Below are 6,882 nucleotides of genomic sequence, written 5' to 3'. Positions count from 1 at the left end.
CCGTGTTGTCCAGCTTGTGTCTAGTGAACGCTTTCACAAAGCTGCAGCGATAACCCAGTCCTTCACTCGCCTAGTAAAAGGCGGTGGTAATGAGAGATGTTGGCGACCTGTTGTCCTGCTCTCCGATAACCGAAGCTGAAAACCTCACCGTCCCACCATTAGTCACTCAAGGGAGGACTTCATCTAAAGGTTATCCGACTTGCATCGCTCCCTCACTGACCCCTTTACATTAAAATCTCCTTTGTTATTGCCCTATTCTTCTTGCTTTATCTTCTGGTCTAATCACCATGTTTTCCATTATTTTAGTGTTAGCTTTACTCTTTGTGTGTGTAAGGTTTTTAGAACTCGGCACGCTTCACTCATCCTGCCGCCCGCTTCCTTTCATCGCTTGTCCAGTCATCGCTGCCACAACTTTCATCGCCTTTTCAGTTTTGTGCTGATGCTAAACTCTCGTACAGACAGCGCAGAAAATATCCATTGAAGGTAAACGAACGATATGCCTTGCTGGTGAAGAATTAGGAAGGATAAACATTGGTTTTGGATTCTTTATTTTTATTTAGTTTTCATGGAAATTTAGGTATCTGAATGACTATCGCTCTCGCCCAGATCAATAAATTCAAACCATGCTTTAATCTTTTGAGTGCCTCTTTTTTTTTTGCGCCCGATATTCTGGTGCTTAAGGATAAGTTTGATCTGCAGATGTTGGAAATTCAGAGCAACACACACACACACACACACACACACACACACACACACACACACACACACACACACACACACACACACACACACACACACACACACACACACACACACACACACACACACACACAATGCCTGAGGTCAAGCAGAATAGCGTCGATGGTTTATGTCTCTCCATAGATGCTATCTCACCTACTGAGTTCCTCCCGCACTTTGTGTGTTAAATTGGGGCTTATCCCCGACACCCACTTTGCCTACTACTTTAACATTTTTCCTTCCGTCTTTGGAGTGAAATTAGAAGTCGGGCGGTTGTCCACCAGCCTCGTCTGGGTAATGTTGAACGTTTACTCTGAAACGAGGCACTAATTTCACACCTTTCCCTACAGCTAGACCAGGGATTGGTGGACATCCACAAGAGGCCAACAGATCAAAATTAACGTGAAGCAACACACACACACACACACACACACACACACACACACACAATGCTGGAGGATTAGGCAGCATCAATGGAGGGAGGTCGAATATTGAAAGGCTTAGGTAGAGTGTGTGTAGAGAGGATGTTTACTGTAGTGGGGGGAGTCTAAGGCAAGAGGGCACAGCCTCAGAATAGAAAGACGCCGCTTTAGACAAGAAGGAGGCTAGTCTGTGGAATTCATCGTCACGGGCAGCTGTGGGGGCCAGGTCATTGGGTATATTTAACGCGGAGGTTGATAGGTTTGTGATTAGTCGGGGAGAATGGGGGAAATGGGGATCAGAGTGATAATAAGTCAGCCATGATGGAATGGCGGAAAACCTCGATGGGCCGAATGGCTTAATTCTGCTCCTGTACAGCACTGTGTCTTATGAAGCCTTGCTATATGTATGTGATTCGGATCCTGACTGATTGTTTTCAGTACTGTCAACATATCCGCAGCGCAAGACTTTTTAACTAATTCTTCTGCAGACGCGACTTTAAAACCGAGGGTTGTCCGATCAAACACCACTTGCGGGATAGTTTAAAAACCTCTACGGTTTATGTCCTGACTTGGACTTGCCTTCCCAATGAGGTTGTATGGAGCGGTAACTAAGGAACCGATTCGAGGTTTCTGACTGGAAACTGAAGGATTAAGCATCAACTTTATTTGCCATTTATCCACATGTCTTAGGAAACCGCCGTGGTGTGCTGGCGTTCAGTTCAACAAAAAGGACAACATTCAACTGCTATACAGAATAAAGAATTATAAGATCATAAGAAATAGGAGCAGAATTAGGCCGTTCGACCCATCGGGTCTGCTCCACCATTCTATCAGGGGTGATTTATTATCCCTCTCATCCCCATTCTTCTGCCTTCTCCCCGTAACCTTTGACACCCTGACTAATCAAGAACCGATCAACCTCTGTTGTAGATATACCCAACGACTTGTCCTGCACAGCTGTCTGTGGCAATGACTTCCACAGATTCACCACTCTCTGGCTAAAGACATTCCTCATTTCCGTTCCAAAGGGACATCCTTTTATTCTGAGACTGTGCCCTCTAGTCTTAGATTCCCGCACAATAGGAGATACAGTGAGATGAAAATCTATAAAAATGAAGTTGCAAGTACAAATATGGAATAAACTGTGCATAAGTACAAGCATGTGTTTACAGCATTGTGCAATGTAGTTTAAAGTGTTGACAGTGTAATGTAGTACCGAGGGTAAATAGATAGAGGAGGGTAGGGGTGGGTGCGTGACGAGGTCGTGACAAGTTCAGTACATTCTCGCCATAGCCCCGGTATTTTGAACTTCTCCGGCTCTCTTTCAACCTTTGCTCATAAAACTCGATCAGAATTGCAGCGCCTTGCTTGGAGCAATGGTGCGCACTAGACAGGAAATCGGTGGACTTACACTTGGGAATTTGACGCACTGCAGCCAATGGGCGAATTCAGGCCATTCAGCCCGCCGTCTTCCTGAATTACTCTTGCATGTTGTTCACTGTTGCGGCAGTGTACCAAATTGTGAGGGTAATAGATAGGGTAAATTCAAACAGGCATATTCCACTGGGGTTGGGTGAGACTAGAACTAGAGGTCATGGGTTAAGGGTGAAAGGTGAAACATTTAAGTGGCATTTGAGGGAGAACTTCTTCACTCAGAGGGTGGTCAGAGCTGCCAGCTGAAGTGGCGGATGCGGGGTCGATTGCAACACAAGATAAACTTGGATAAGTACATTGATGGGAGGAGTATGGAGGGCTATGGTCCAGGCGCAGGTCCATGGAACTAGGCAGAGTAACAGTTCGACACAGAGTAGATGGACAGAATGGCAGGTTCCTGCACTGTATCACTCTATAACCCTAATTCACACAGCTGTAAAACCACCAGGGTAAGTCCAATTGCAATAGCGGGACAGTGACTCATAGGGGGTGTGCTTAAGGGGGGTAATCACTAGATCATGTCATTGCCAAAAACTCCCTCTATGAGTTTGAGAGAGGGCTGTATGTAAAGAGTGCGGTGAATTGTATCCTGGGTCGCCCATTCTGTATCCCAATATATCTGAACAGATAAATGCCAAAAGCTTCTGATGTCTGTGAACCTCCTCTGAAAGACTGACCTCTCTGAGGGGGATGGACCTTCCAACACAATTCCACTATCTATTGTCTGCTTTAGAATCAGAATCAATTTATTATCACTGGCTTACAAAACGTGAAATCTGTTGCTTCGCGGCAGCAGTACAGAGCATAGACAAAATTACGAAGAAAAAAACAAATAGGCTCGCGGACTGGTCATAAATCTGATGGCAGAGGGGAAGAAGCCGTTTCTGAATCATTGAGTGGGGGCCTTCAGGCTCATGAACCTCTTCTCCAATGATAGTAACATATCCCATATGGTGAGGGTTTTTAGTAGGACTTTCCTGAGGCAGCACTTCTTAAAGATGGGAGATGGTTGTGTCTTGATGGAGCTGTCTGAGTCTACAACCTTCTGCAGTAATTGAGTGCATTGGGGCTTCCAGATCTGATTGTGACACAACCAACCAGAATGCTCAGCACCCTAAATATATCAGAAAATTTAATTGTCTTTGGTGACATCCCAAATCTCCTCAAAATCCAAATGGTATGCCCTCTTCTTGATTACATTTGTGATTCAGCAAGTGGGTGGGGGTGAAATTCCACAGAGTTTCTTTCATTGGACAACCAGTGAACCAAATGATCATTTGGTGATTCTATTGTTTGGAACAAATGCTTGTTAGAACATTCTCCAGAGCAACTGTGCCAGCAGCTCCCTCCCATCTTCACTCTCCCATTGCTCCATCCCGTGTTTCTTTTTACTCTCTAATCTCCCTCTCATTTTGTCTGCTTTGTGTGTGTGTGTGGTAAGAGGTTTGTTGTACTGTTGTTTTCTTGCTGTTCTGTTGTTGTTGATTGTGTGTATTCTGCAAACATGGTGGGCATGTCATGTTGGCACTGGAATGTGTGGCAGTATTTGTGGCTGCCCCCCAGCACACCTTTGGGTTGTGCTGGTTGTTAATGCAAATGACGCATTTTGACATGCATGATAAATAAATGTATCGGATCAGAGTGGCTGTTATAACGCGTAGTCTAGCCAGGCCGTGTGTACATGCAATCTTTGACAAAATGCACGGACATATTCATCAGTCATTGGGAGTGATAGGTGATTTCAGCCCTGCCTTAACAGGTCATATGCAGAAACATATGTTCCGGTGAGAATCGGGCACTAGAATACAGTATTTGCCATTTTTGTTCTACAAAGCTTAATTTCTCAATTGATTTTGATTCTCAATTGACTTCAGTTTTTGAATCTGAAAAATAAAGTACAGTATGATTTGGATGTTTTCTGTGATAAGGTAGAAACAGCTAGTAGACTTTTGCCCATCACCTTGAACCCAGTATAACAACCATTTACTCCTCAATTTTGTAACTCACTGGGTATGAAGCAGGATTCTCAGCGAGGGCAAGTTCACCATGTCAGTGCAGGAAGACACAAGAGGCTGCAGATGCTGGAATCTCGATCCTGAATCATTGATGCTGATGCAGGGTTTCAAACTGAAGTGTTGACAGTTCATTTCCTCCCACAGATGCTGCTCACCCCACTGAGTTCTTCCAGCAGACTGTTGCTCCAGAAAATTCTGAAAATAGTATTGATAATATTTTAAGATGCACACGTGTATTGGCCACAGCTGTATAGTTGGTCATTAATGCAAATATCTAATCAGCCAATCATGTGGCAGCAACTCAATGCATGGAGGTATGCAGTCATGGTCAAAAGGTTCAGCTGCTGTTCGGACCAAACATCAAATGGGGAAGAACTGTGATCTAAGTGACCTTGACAGTGCTCAAAGGTGGGGAGGGCGTTACCTGTGACAGACTGGGCCATGTCCATTACTTTTTGTAGGATTTTCCATTCAAAGGCATTGGTGTTCCTCCTTCTACACTCAGTGGCCGCATTACTCTGTACCTCACGCACCTAAAGTGGCCACTGAGTGTATGTTCGTGGTCGTCAACTGCTGTAGCCCATCCACTTCAAAGACCGATGACAGAGGGTAGAAGCTATTCCTGAATCGTTGAATGTCTGCCTTCAGGCTCCTATACCTCCTTCCTGATGGTAGCAGGAGAAGAGGGCATGTCACGGGTAATGGATGCCACCTTTTGGAGGCATTGTTCCTTGAAGATGTCCTGGATGCTATGGAGGCTAGTGCCCATGATGGAGCTGACAGAGTTCACAACTCATAAGAAGAGGACCTCATTTTAACAGCTGAAGTGTTAAATGGTTGAACAGGGCTGTAAAATCTCTGAAATGATTAGGGCTGAATTGAAAATAAAAAGGGAGCTCTGAACTTTTCCATGATGATTGTGGAGTTACATAGCAAGATCTTCCAGTGCTAGTGTCATTTCAGAACAAACCAATCAAGGGTACAGTTGGTGACTGATCAGTTAGCCTCACATACGGAGCGAATTTGAAATGTTTCAGAGTTATGCAGCACTACAACACAGAAACGACTCTTCGCCCTGTCTAGTTCATGCTAAACTGTTATTTTGCCGAGTCCCATCGACCTGTACCTGAACCATAGCTCGCCAACTCCCTGGCATCCGCGTACTTACCCAAACTTCTCTTAAATATTGTAATAAAACCCAGATCCACCACTTCCACTGATAATTTGTTCCAAATCACACCACAGTGATTCCTGGAATCTTCCCCTTCTTGGAGAACCTACAATAGATGGGCCGGGTCATTCTAGTTGGTCATGTCCAAAGAAGCTAAAGATTAAAGAAGACATATTTGCTTTAATTGTCATATGGTCACTGAAACATACAGTGAAGTGTGTCGTTTGTCCAAGGTTGTGCTGGGAGCAGATATCCAGCCCACAAGTATCACCATGCTTCTAACGCCAACATAGCATGCCCACAACTTAATAATCCTAAACACGCGCATCCTCAGAAAGCAGAGCACCTGGAGAAAGGACACACAGTCACACAATCATGAGGATAACCTCAGCCATATTAATTTTTAACGTAGGTGTTATACACTTGGAGTACCCGTGCATCCCGTAAAACCATAAGACATAGGAGCAGGATTAGGTCATTTGACTCATCAAATCTGCTCTGATTCTATCATAGCTGATTTACTATCTCTCTGAGCCCTGTTCTCTTGCTTTCTCCAATAACCTTTGATGTCCTTACTAATCAAGAAATGTTCAACCTTCGCTTTAAATATACCCAATAGCTTTGCTTCCACAGTCTGTGGCAATGAATTCCAGAGATTCACCACCCTCTGGATAAAGAAATTCCTCCTCATCTCTGTTCTAAGGAGATTGGTCCTAGACTGCATCACAATGGGAAACAACCTCTCCACTTCCACTCCATCCAGGCCTTTCAATATTCAATAGATTTCAAGGAGATCTCCCCTCGTTCCTCTGAACTACAGAGAGTATATGTCCAGAGCTATCAAATGCTTCTCACAGGTTAACCCTTTCAATCCTAGGACCATTCTTGTGAACCTCCAGCATTTGGAACACTCCAGGTATTGACTCTGTGAGCTGGAATCTACATGTTTCTCAACTCGGGTAGGTAGGACACACTTGTAGGGAGATAATATTTAGTGTCAGCAGTGAATGTGTGGCGTTTCCCAGCTTCAGTGCCTGCTCTGTTGGGATCTATGGAGTTTTGCAGGATTATGTGCAGAAACTGAGCAGCTGGAACTGTCCTG

Source organism: Hemitrygon akajei, chromosome 13 (assembly GCF_048418815.1).
Source record: "Hemitrygon akajei chromosome 13, sHemAka1.3, whole genome shotgun sequence".
Taxonomy (NCBI): domain Eukaryota; kingdom Metazoa; phylum Chordata; class Chondrichthyes; order Myliobatiformes; family Dasyatidae; genus Hemitrygon; species Hemitrygon akajei.
This window is presented reverse-complemented; position numbering follows the sequence as displayed.